Raw genomic sequence first — 11401 nt, 5'->3', positions numbered from 1 at the left:
TCTTCTAAAGTGTCGACTTTTGTGGAAGCGTGTTTTGTTTATAAGGCAACTGAAAAGGACACGATTCTCTGGCACAGAAGAATGGGTCATATTCATGTCAGGAAAATGAATTATTTAATGGCAAATAACCTGGTTGATGGTGTTTCTTTGAAACATTTTAAGTTATCTGACCACTGTGTTTCTTGTAAAAAGGGCAAACATAAGAAAAAGTCACATCCATCTAAGTAAATCAATACCATTGATACCCCACTTGAACGACTTCATATGGATTTGTTTGGTCCTGTGAATCGTGCGAGTATAGCTGGTGATTGGTATTGTCTAGTCATCACTGATGATCATTCAAGATATTCGTGGGTCTTATTTATGAGTTCAAAAGATCAGACACCCATTCTGGTTCAAAATTTAATCACTAAGATCGAATCACTATACAAACTGAAAGTGAGACGTATTTGAAGTGATAATGGTACGAGTTTAAAACAATGTATTGGATTTCTTTTGTGTTTAAAAGGGAATTCATCGAGAATATAGTGCTTTCTATGTACCACAATAGAATGGGGTGGCTGAACGGAAAAACAAAACACTGATTGAAGCAGCAAGAACAATGCTTGCAGATTCTAAGCTTCCTGTTCAATTCTGGAATGAGGCTGTGAATACTGCTTGCTACATGCTCAATCGGGTTTTGACTGTGAAGAAGCTGCAAAAGACAAGTTATGAGCTTATGAACCAACGTAAGCCTAATTTAAAGTACTTGGAACCATTTGGGTATCCTTGTACCATGTTGAAGAAAGATGCGGGAAAATTTGAAGAAAAAGCAATTGAAGGTTACTTTCTAGGTTACGCATCACCTAAGAAACGTGTATTTAACTTCACCTTGGGTTGTGTAGAGGAGTGGTACCATGTTGATCGCCAAAGATATACCACACCTTTCCAAGGTAAAGGACATGACTGGATGTTTGACTATGAAAGCCTAGTTAACTCATTTACTCAACTAGTTGATCAACCAGATTAAGATTTGGTGCGTGCGTATTTGGAAGACCAATACTTACCTCAAAGATCTTCTATTTCTATTTATGAAGATGCAATTCAAGATGATCTTCCTGATGTATCCGATGTGATTTCTATGTCATCGGATGATAGTCAGTTTGTTGATTCTTCCTCCGCTCCAGTTCCTGAAACACATGAGATTGGTGAATCGTCTCATGATGCTGGGGAGAATCTCACTAATTTAACAGACAATGTTGTTGTGCATGAGAATACTATTCTTAGGATTCATAATTATCATCCATAAGACAACATCATTGGGGAACTTGATGTAGGTGTGCCAACACGTCATCAAGTTGCTACTTCAAGTGAGCCTAACATATTGTGTGCTTATGCGGATTTACATTCTTCGGGAATCATGAATCTCGCCAAATACACTTGCTTTCTATCCCAAGTGGAGCCAACGACGACTCGTATGGCACTTGAAGATCCTTCTTGGGTAGAAGCGATGCAAGAGGAATTGAAACAGTTTAACCGACTAGGTGTATGGGATCTCATCGATAACCGGCTAGAGCTAAGAAGCATATCCCTACGAAGTGGGTATTTAAATGTAAAAAGGACGATCGTGGGGTGATCGTGAGAAACAAAGCACGGTTAGTGGTGCAAGGTTTCCATTAGCAAGAGGGAATAGACTACACTGAGGTATATGCACCAGTTGCAAGATTGGAAGCTATACGAATATTTTTGGCTTATGCAGCTTACAAGAATATTAAAGTTTATCAAATGAATGTAAAAAGTGCTTTTCTCAACGGCGAACTACATGAGGAAGTGTTTGTTTTACAGCATCCTGGCTTTGAAGATCCTAATTATCCGGACTGAGTTTACCATTTAAACAAGGCTGTCTACACCAAGCCCCAAGAGGTTGGTATGGCACGCTTGCTGACCATCTTACTGATAATGGCTTCAGACAAGGGACTGTAGACTGCACATTATTTTATAAGAATTTTGGTGATGATCTGCTCCTCGTTCATATATATGTCGACGACATTATCTTTGGTTCAACAAATGACAAGTTATGTAAGGATTTCAAGAAGTCAATGCAAACAAAGTTCGAAATGAGCTCGATGGAATAGATGAATTTCTTTTTAGGGTTGCAGGTTCATCAGTCTGACAAGGGAATCTTCATTCATCAGACGAAGTACGTGAACAATGTCTTGAGCCGATTCAAGATAACTGCCGGAAAATCCCTTCAACTCCTCTCCCCGCAGGTCACAATTTATCACCGGATGAATTGGAGGATACCATCGATCCTACCCTTTATCAAGCAATGATAGGTTCTTTAATGTATCTTATTGCTTCTCGACCTGACATAATGTTTGCAGTTTGTTTATGTGTTAGGTACCAAGCAAGTCCAAAGCAGCGGTAAAGCGTATACTTCAATATCTGAAGGGTAATCCTGACATCGGATTATGGTATCCCGAGGATGATAGTTTTGATTTCACTGTGTTTTCCAATTCAGACTATGGAGGGTGCAAGATCAACTGTAAATCGACCACAGCAGGGTGTCAATTCCTAGGAAGCCGACTTGTTTTCTGGCAGTGTAAGAATCAGACAACGGTCTCCACTTTAACCGCCGAAGTCAAATATGTGGCAGCCTCGAGTTGCTGCTCACAGGTTTTATGGATCCAGCAACACTTGCGGGATTATGGTTTGAAGTTTCTTACTACTCCTATCTATATTGATAACTCTGCTGCTATAAGTATCACCAAGAATCCCGTGAAGCATTCATAAACGAAACATATCGAAATTTGATATCATTTTATACGGGATTGCTGGAAAAGAAATTAATTGATATTGAGAAAGTGCACACTGATTTTCAAAAAGCCGATCTATTTACTAAGGCATTCGATAAAACACGTTTAAACTTCCTGCTTGGTTTAAATGGATTAAAATCTCTTGCTGATATCTTGAAACAAGGATAACTATCTTTATTTTCTGTTTATTTTTCTTTCATTTAATTTTTATGTTTTGGGTTTTGGGGGTGATTTAGAAAATACAAAAAAAAATTGTGATTTTCTGTTTGTATAGATAAAATCCAAAAACATTAAAATTTTGAAAAATACAAAAATATTGTGATTTATGTTTAAAATATTTTTGAGAAAATCCAAAAACATTGAAAATTTTGAAAAACCAAAAATATTGTGATTTTCTGTTTGTAAAGAAAAGTCCAAAAAGACAAAAAGATTGTGTCTTTAAAGTATGTACAGAGAAAAGCCAAAAATATTTTTGCATACTATTGCTTAATATTATGCCATTTACTTATATTTGAAGGACATATACTTGTATATGTTTGGTTCTGATATTTACTCGTAAATCTTCGGGATAGCAATTTACCTGATACTGGAAAGTAGTTGGGGCGACTGTTGTGCGTTTTTAATTAATTCTTTTGCTGAAAATTATGTCGGTTATTTAAGTTTGTGTAACATTCTTGCATGCTTTGGTTCCGTTATCTACTTGTGGATTGATATGATAGCCGTTAATCTATAAACTAAAAGTAACTGAGGCGGTTGAATTTATTTTTATGCTCCTCGAAAATTTTGAGTTTTGAAGCAAAAAGAGAAATGATAGTATATTGATCATCTGGTCCCATATCCAGAAAATAAGCTTAAAAGACTAAGTGCTTAATTGCATTGGTGCATTGATAGGTATTAAACAACCGGTTAGAGTAAAGTATGTGATATAAACATAAAAAAACGCCAAATTGAAAGAGGTGTTAGTCTCTACTAAAAATCTCGGTAATGATGCTAGAAATGTAATATACTGTCATACTCAAGCCTTTTGTTAGTTTGATCACCAAAAACAAAATAAGTTTGTTTAAAAAGCTTTAAGTTTTTGGACACTATGAGTCTTTATGCGGCTTAATCATCTGGATATTCATATGCATGAATATTTCAAACGCTTTTAGAGCAGACCCAAAGTCATTAAACTTGATCGCTGTTGTACATTGTATAATTTGAATTACTAACTTGATCAAAATCCGCTGTTTGTCATACATTGTTCCTCCCCTGTGTGCGTCTCAATACCAATAAGAAATGGACCGACAGATGGACTCGTGCATACTCACTCACAGTAAAAGAATCGTAGTGCATCAAACAAAATCTATAAAATCAAAATTTTGATCGACAACATAATGGTTTAAGTCAAGTTGGGTTGATACGGTAAAAATCAGTTTATGCTTGAACCGATATTAGAGGCTGATAGTTTCTGATATCTGTGCTTTAACTGAATCAAATAAGCATATCACAAAAACGTTTGAAAGTTTGTTATAGGATTTAAGTGGACAACAATATCAATGACCGACTTAATGACAATCATAATATCGCTGAAGTATAAAATTGTGATGGAAGAGCTATTTGGTCAATATGATTCTCTGCTTAAACTCACCAAAAATACAAAAATATATACTGCTTTCGAAAAACATACAAAAACACAAAAATATTTTATGTTTCATGCTTACTTTTCAGATTTGATTGTATATATTTGATAAGAAAAACAAAAAAACCAAAAAAAAATATATTTTTCATTTTACATATTATTTAATCATTTTATTTACTTTACGTTATTTTTAAGTTAAGTGTTTTGAGCGTAAAACACGTTAAGGTATTTTATTTTACCACGCTGGGTAAAGAATCTTAAAGTACAAGGTCATCGAGATACGGGATTTCGTTGATTTAAGTTAATGTATTATTTATTCATTTATTAATTCTATTTTTTATTTATTTTATTATTTAATTTAAAATTAAATAAAATAAAATGTTAGAATATTGATTCATTATTCATGAATAACGAATGGAGTTATTCTTAACGAATTACTTTAATTCGTTACCTCTCTAATTCGCTTCCGTCACTTAGTAACGAATGACCTAATTCGCCATCCATCATATAACGAATCAAATATGACTTAATTCCAATTCATTATTGATTCGTGTTAAATATTAACGAATCACTCATTCGTTTGCAACGTGTAACGAATTTATTACCACGTGTAATGAGTTTTTTGCCACGTGTAACAAATATGATAATGAATCAACTGATTTGTTATTTCAAAAGTAACGAATCAGATGATTCGTTGTCTTAGAAAAGGTGCCAACTCGTCGCTTATAGGGAATTGTGAAGAACGATTCGTTTTCATTCGTTCACTATTCACTTTCTTCCTCACTAAGCAAACCTCTGGCCCATTTTTTCTAGATTATCCGATCATCTCTAAACCTTTGTTTGATCCTCATTTAAGATTCACAAGGTATCAGGATCAAAACGTGATACATTTAGTCAATTTCCATCAACATCTGATGGGTTTTTGAATCAATTATGTGTTCGGTTTTTAACTTATAAGTTTAAACCCTAATTAACCTAATGTAAACTTAGTTTTGGTTTAAATGATTAATGTCTATTGATTATCGATGCTATTCCGAGTTGATTAAGTTAATTTATTGGATATTTGATCGTGCATAATGGTGAAATTGAATCTGGGTTGCAGATTTGACCTTCATATGTTCTTATCAATTTTGACTTCAACTCTGGAAGTCAAAATTGAACATTATTGGTCCCATTTCGCTATAGGTTAACGAATTGCAACCCATTCGTTTTCTATTTATTACCAATGACTTAACGAATCAACCTTCTTTGTGTAAATAATAACGAATTACCTAATTCGTTCTTTAATTCGTTATCCCTTCAACTGAAATTCGTTATCTTTGCTTTGTGTTCTTTACGTGATAACGAATTACCCAATTATAACAAATCAGAAAATTAAATTAGTTATTATAATTAAATATTATAGTTAAATATTTAAATATTATTTTGTTTTTACTAAATCTCGGGTTTTTGTATTTTCAGTTATGGCTGACAAGATTGTTCAGGATCCTCCTTTAGCTTAGCAAAAACCGGTACCACAACAACAGGATCCAGATCTCCCGTTAATACCGTTCGACAAGAAGCATAACATATGTGCTTTTTTCGGAACGAACTTTTCCGATGAAGATATATTTGTGGAGATGCTAGCTTTTATACGTCGTTCACGTATTAGCTATGCTGTTACAGCGAATCCTGAGATTCGATTTGGTATTCTCCGTCAGTTTTGGAATTTAGCCCGATATGTAGAGACGGAGGATCATATAGCTGCCGAGGTGAATGGTAGACCGGTTGTGATATCAACCGATGAGATCCAAAGGGTTTTGAGATTTGTTGACAATATGGATAACCCGTGTGAATTCGACAAGGGGTTGATCTGTGGTTTGTTTGGCCGAGTGTTTTATGCTGGCGACCTTGATAAGTCCATGTATAACAAGGCGTGCTTGTGCCCCACGTACAAGTATTTATTGCACGTACTCATTCATTGCCTTGGTGGACGGAAAGGTGGATTTGACGAGTGTCGGATTATGCTTCAATCGGCATTCGTCGCGTTGATCTTGTACAAGTCTTTCGACTTCTCGGAGATGATATTCTATCATCTCAAAGAGAATTGCCTTGTCAAGAATCGACGTAATAAATTTCTTATGTATCCCCGGTGCTTATTCAGGATGCAATTCCTGATTTGGTGATGGATCTAACACTCCGCAATGACGTGTTAAAGCTTGAACATATGAAAGCTGACACAATGAGAAGAATGAAGTTATAACGTCAAGATACGCCGAGGACCAAACGCTTAATTGGTCACATTACAAATCCGGTGTATACATATCCTTTTGATGATCGTTGGATCCACGATGATTCGGAGTCCGAACGTGAAGAGGGTCCAGGTGGGAACAATGATGAAAGTGATGATGGAGAAGATGGTGGGGATGATGGAAATGGTGGTCAAGGGGGCGATCACCTACAGGTTGAGGTTGTGGTGGCAAGTTCTTCTATTGCACCACATAAACGGAAAGGTAAAGAGATTGCTTCTAACGAGCCAGCTAAACGTCATATAATCGAAGGTGCTGGAGTTTCTTTTGGTCCTTAAGTTCCAAGGTCACATGCTCCTCAAAGACCGGCTGTGCCACGTACTACTAGCACCCCGGAATTGACTTTGACGACCACACTCACTTCGGATCCTAGGCTTGGTATGATCCCTCAATATGTTTTATCTACTTTACCAAGGCCTACTGCTACTACATCGGTGGTTTCTCCAACACCGACTATGATGCCGACACAGCCTATGGACATTTCGTTAATAAGGCTTAATCGTCCTCATGGTTTTGTACAGCCGATCCCTCCATCCTTTCATGCAATGCCATAGGAAAACCAGATGAATATGCTCTTGAGTTTGATTCATCTGTATGAGAATCAAATTGCGGCCGATCATCAAGCTCAAGAGCAGATGTTACTTAATCAAAGGTTTTTGATGGGTTTCGTCCCTTACTATCAGAAAGAGGCAAAGGAGCTCCGTGAGATTGTTACGTCTAAGGGGGTGAAAATAAAGGAGCAAGAGGATCTTATTCTGCAGTTGACATGCAAATATGATGCACTTAAGAAGCTAAAGAATGACGAGGAAGATCCTGATGCGTCAGGTGCTGGAGGTAATGAGCCGAAACAAGCTCACGGCTCATCCTCTGGTATCGGAATGAGTGGTGTTGGTGATGTGGATAAACATGTGGTTATTTATCAATACTCGACGAATTTACAACCTATTGAGTCGATAAAAGCTAGTACTGTTATATTTGTGGATAAAATGGGGGTGATGAGGAGTATGGTGAATGCTGATGAGATAGAGGAAGGACAATTTGTTGATCGATCCTTGACACGCTAGCAGATATCTACACTATTGGGTCTTAATGATGAAGAACTTGACGCGTTAGAGCCCGAGGATGATGTTGAGGTTGTGAACGACGAGGAAGTCTTACAAGATCCGATGATTCCTATGAATACATCGTTTATTTATGAAGATGAGAAGGTCGAGATCGAGGATTTGACGGCTGAGGAATACCCTGATTTATATCAACGATCAAATGTTGACGGCTGAAGACCATTTGGATAAGGTCTCAAAGGGTAAAAAGAAGAAGTTTGATTGGAATCCTGACTCGTCAGTGGAGGATATTCAGGAATGGTTTAAGTATCGGTGCAAACGGTCGCATAAGATTATTGAGGCATACAGGTACGTTAATGAAGAATTGAAGCAGGATGAAATCACACGTGCTAAAGCCAATCATAAGACAAAGTTCAAAGCTGTGTCGACTGTTAAAGATGATATTATTTCCTGGCTTTATGATTCGGAATTAAATGTCGGCATTTTCAAATAGGAGAACCATGTTCAGTATTATTAGAACATCACTAACGTTCTCTCATTACCGCGTTGGGATGTGCGTACCCTCGCCAATCGACCTTTCATGAACCGTGGTGGAAATCGGAATGCATAATGGTTTCACCAACATCTGCTGTTCGAAGTAACCGCGGGTTCAAATTCTTTAAACCGCAGATTCCGATCCGTAAACGTATCAATGAGATAGATCCACGTACGGGTTGGAGGAAGCTCGCGCTTAAGGTAAAACCACCAAAGACGATGAAGTACGTACCTGTGAAGACTTTCTCGCAAGGTCTTCACCTAACGTTCAACGAATGGTACTACGACAATGGTGCTGGTGAGGCCGTCATTGTTCTTGGAAAAGGCTTGAAGACTAACTTTATTAGAGTTATCGATCCTATGTGGCGCGTTAAGTTATCTGAGACTGACAATGACGTGTTGTTCAAAGATAAGATATTGACTGAGCGCCAAGAAGACTATGACCAAGCTATGCAATTCCAACTCCAACGTGTCGTGCATGTGTGTCACGAGTTCGGGATTCATAGTTGTCGAGATTGGGTGTCGAAGTATTTCAAATAAAGTAAAGACAAGGAGCTCAAGACGAGGGGGTGTTTTTTAGTGCACGTTTTTGGCGTCTCGAGTCTTTGTATTTATTGTATTGTAATTTATTATTATTATAAGAAAAAGATAATTATTTTTAATAGTTAGTTCGTTAACGTAAGGCTAATTCGTTAAGGATGTTTAACGAATTAGCCAGTCCGTTTAATGTAACACCCATTCGTTAAGGATGTTTAACAAATGGGCTGATAGTTCGTTATGTATGTTCCCATTCGTCATGGAATGTTGACGAATCAATGATTCGTTATGTTTCCTTTATTGAGTCTGTATTGTTAACGAACTGGACTCCAATTCGTTATAGGACGTGTAACGAATTGGGTCCATCTTTTATATGTAGAGGTGTTAGGCCTCTGATAATTTAAGTTTTGATTCTAATGTAACGAACCTCTGTCCAAGTGTTCAATCTATCAATTCTTCATATAATCTATTACTATAATACACAAAATATAACTAATACATACACATATATATACTAATTAAGAGTGAAACAATGAACTAGATCCTATTAAGGTAAGTTAGATCTACGATTGATAATCAATATTATCTAGATCTGAATTACTAGTGTTTATCAACAATCTAAGACAAGCGAGTCCCGAATGGAAATTCGCCATTTTCACAGTTACTGGACGAACTATTTCATGAGACATTTATCTGTTTCAAAGAGATGAGGAGAAAATGCCCTCACCATCAGTTCGAATTGTGGGAATTGGTGAAGTGTTTTGTGGATGGGTTGACATACGAGGATAGAAAACACTTAAAAGCCTCGTGTAATGGTCAGTTGTTGAACCAACCCAAGGAAGATGACTGGGATTTTCTGGAGTTTACATGTGAAGACTCTAAAGCAGAGGGAACAGAAGAAAGACGGATACACCAGACTTCTTCCAAATCAGTAAAGTCAGTCACGAGTGAATCCGAGAAAATTGTTGAATTGGAACGTGAACTGGCCGGGTACAGAAAGGGTACAAAGAAAGAAGTTGGTAAAGCTGGAGTAGAATTCCCGGTATGTGAAGAATGTGGTGAGCTCGGGCATAAGTCAGGAAATTTCCCCGAGTTTTATTATGATAAGGATGACGAGTCCGAGGAGGTTAACTATGCTTACGGGGATTCCAAGAGCCGAGGGTTCAATTCGAACACTTATCACCCGGGCCTGAGGAATTACCCGAACTTTCGATACGGGAACGCGGCTACTCAGTTGAACCCGAACTTTCAAGGATCGAACCAAAACAGATTGCCGGGAAACTACCGCCAAGGCGCTTATCAGCAGCAGAGTTCGTATAATCAGAATCGGGGGTATAAAAGAGACGGTTACTGGGGTGGAAATTCATCGGGTAGTCAGGACCAGTAGAAAGGGTCCTCGGAAAATGCAGATGAGTCGTTACACTCAAAGTTGGATGCATTGCTGAAGATTGTGAAAGATAATCATACTGAAACGAAGAAACAGTTCGAGTTACGGGATAAGTCAGCAGAGGCAATGTCAAAGAAGATTGGTCAGCTCGCAGCAAGAAAAATTGCAGAAGAATGCTGGTCAACTCCCGAGTGATACTACGATCAGCCCAAACCACTACAGCTCGAGTTCAAAAAAGCACGTTAACCAGGTAAGTATGTTAAGAAATGGAAAGAGATATGATAATAAAGTTGGGGTTTCTTCAACATTGGTTGAGGGGATGGTGGAAGAAATTGATGAAAATCTCATCAGTGATGATGAGCCGGAACCGGTTACTTTAAATGAATCTTATAAAAGTGAAAATAATAAGAATAAACCGGTCCCGAGAGATGACACCAATAAACCTAGAGACAAGGAGAAGGATAAAACTGTCCCTTCTCCCGATGATTTGTTGGTGCCAGCTAAGGCAAAGATGGCATCCAAACGGAGCCCACAACAGGAAGAAATATGAGAAACGTTTAAACAAGTTAAAATTAATATTCCCCTTCTAGATGTCATAAAACATTTTCCCGTCTATGCAAAGTACTTGAAAGAATTGTGCACACAAAAAAGGAGTTATAAGATTCCCAAACAAATTGATTTTACAGACAATGTGAGTGCAATTTTTCCGGGTGCTCTTCCACCCAAGTTACAAGATCTCGGAACGCCCATTATACCCATTCAAGTGGGTGATTTTAAACTGGCACGGGCGCTTCTAGACTGAGGTGCTAGAATCAATATTCTCCCGGGAAGTCTATATGATCAGTATGACTTCGATCCGCTTCGGGCAACCGCCACCACGGTTGTTTTAGCTGACCAAACATCGTAACTTCCTCAGGGGATACTGACTGGCGTTATGGTCAAGGTGGAAGATTTTTACTATCCAGTTGACTTTTTGGTTCTCGATTATGTTTCGGGAGAAAGGACCAAACAGCCCACGATTATCCTCGGTAGGCCACTTTTGGTCACCGCAAATGCCAACATTAATTGTAAAAATGGTAATGTTGACATGACATTTGGTAACCGTAAGTTGAGGATTAATGTTTTCACACATGAAAATAATTCTCCGGTCGATGACGAGTGCTTCGTGGCTGATGTCA

Source organism: Bidens hawaiensis, unplaced genomic scaffold, assembly GCF_021521415.1.
Source record: "Bidens hawaiensis isolate Kalapana, Puna unplaced genomic scaffold, B.hawaiensis_p1.1 tig00014645_1, whole genome shotgun sequence".
NCBI lineage: Eukaryota > Viridiplantae > Streptophyta > Magnoliopsida > Asterales > Asteraceae > Bidens > Bidens hawaiensis.
Note: the sequence above shows the minus strand (reverse complement) of the source record.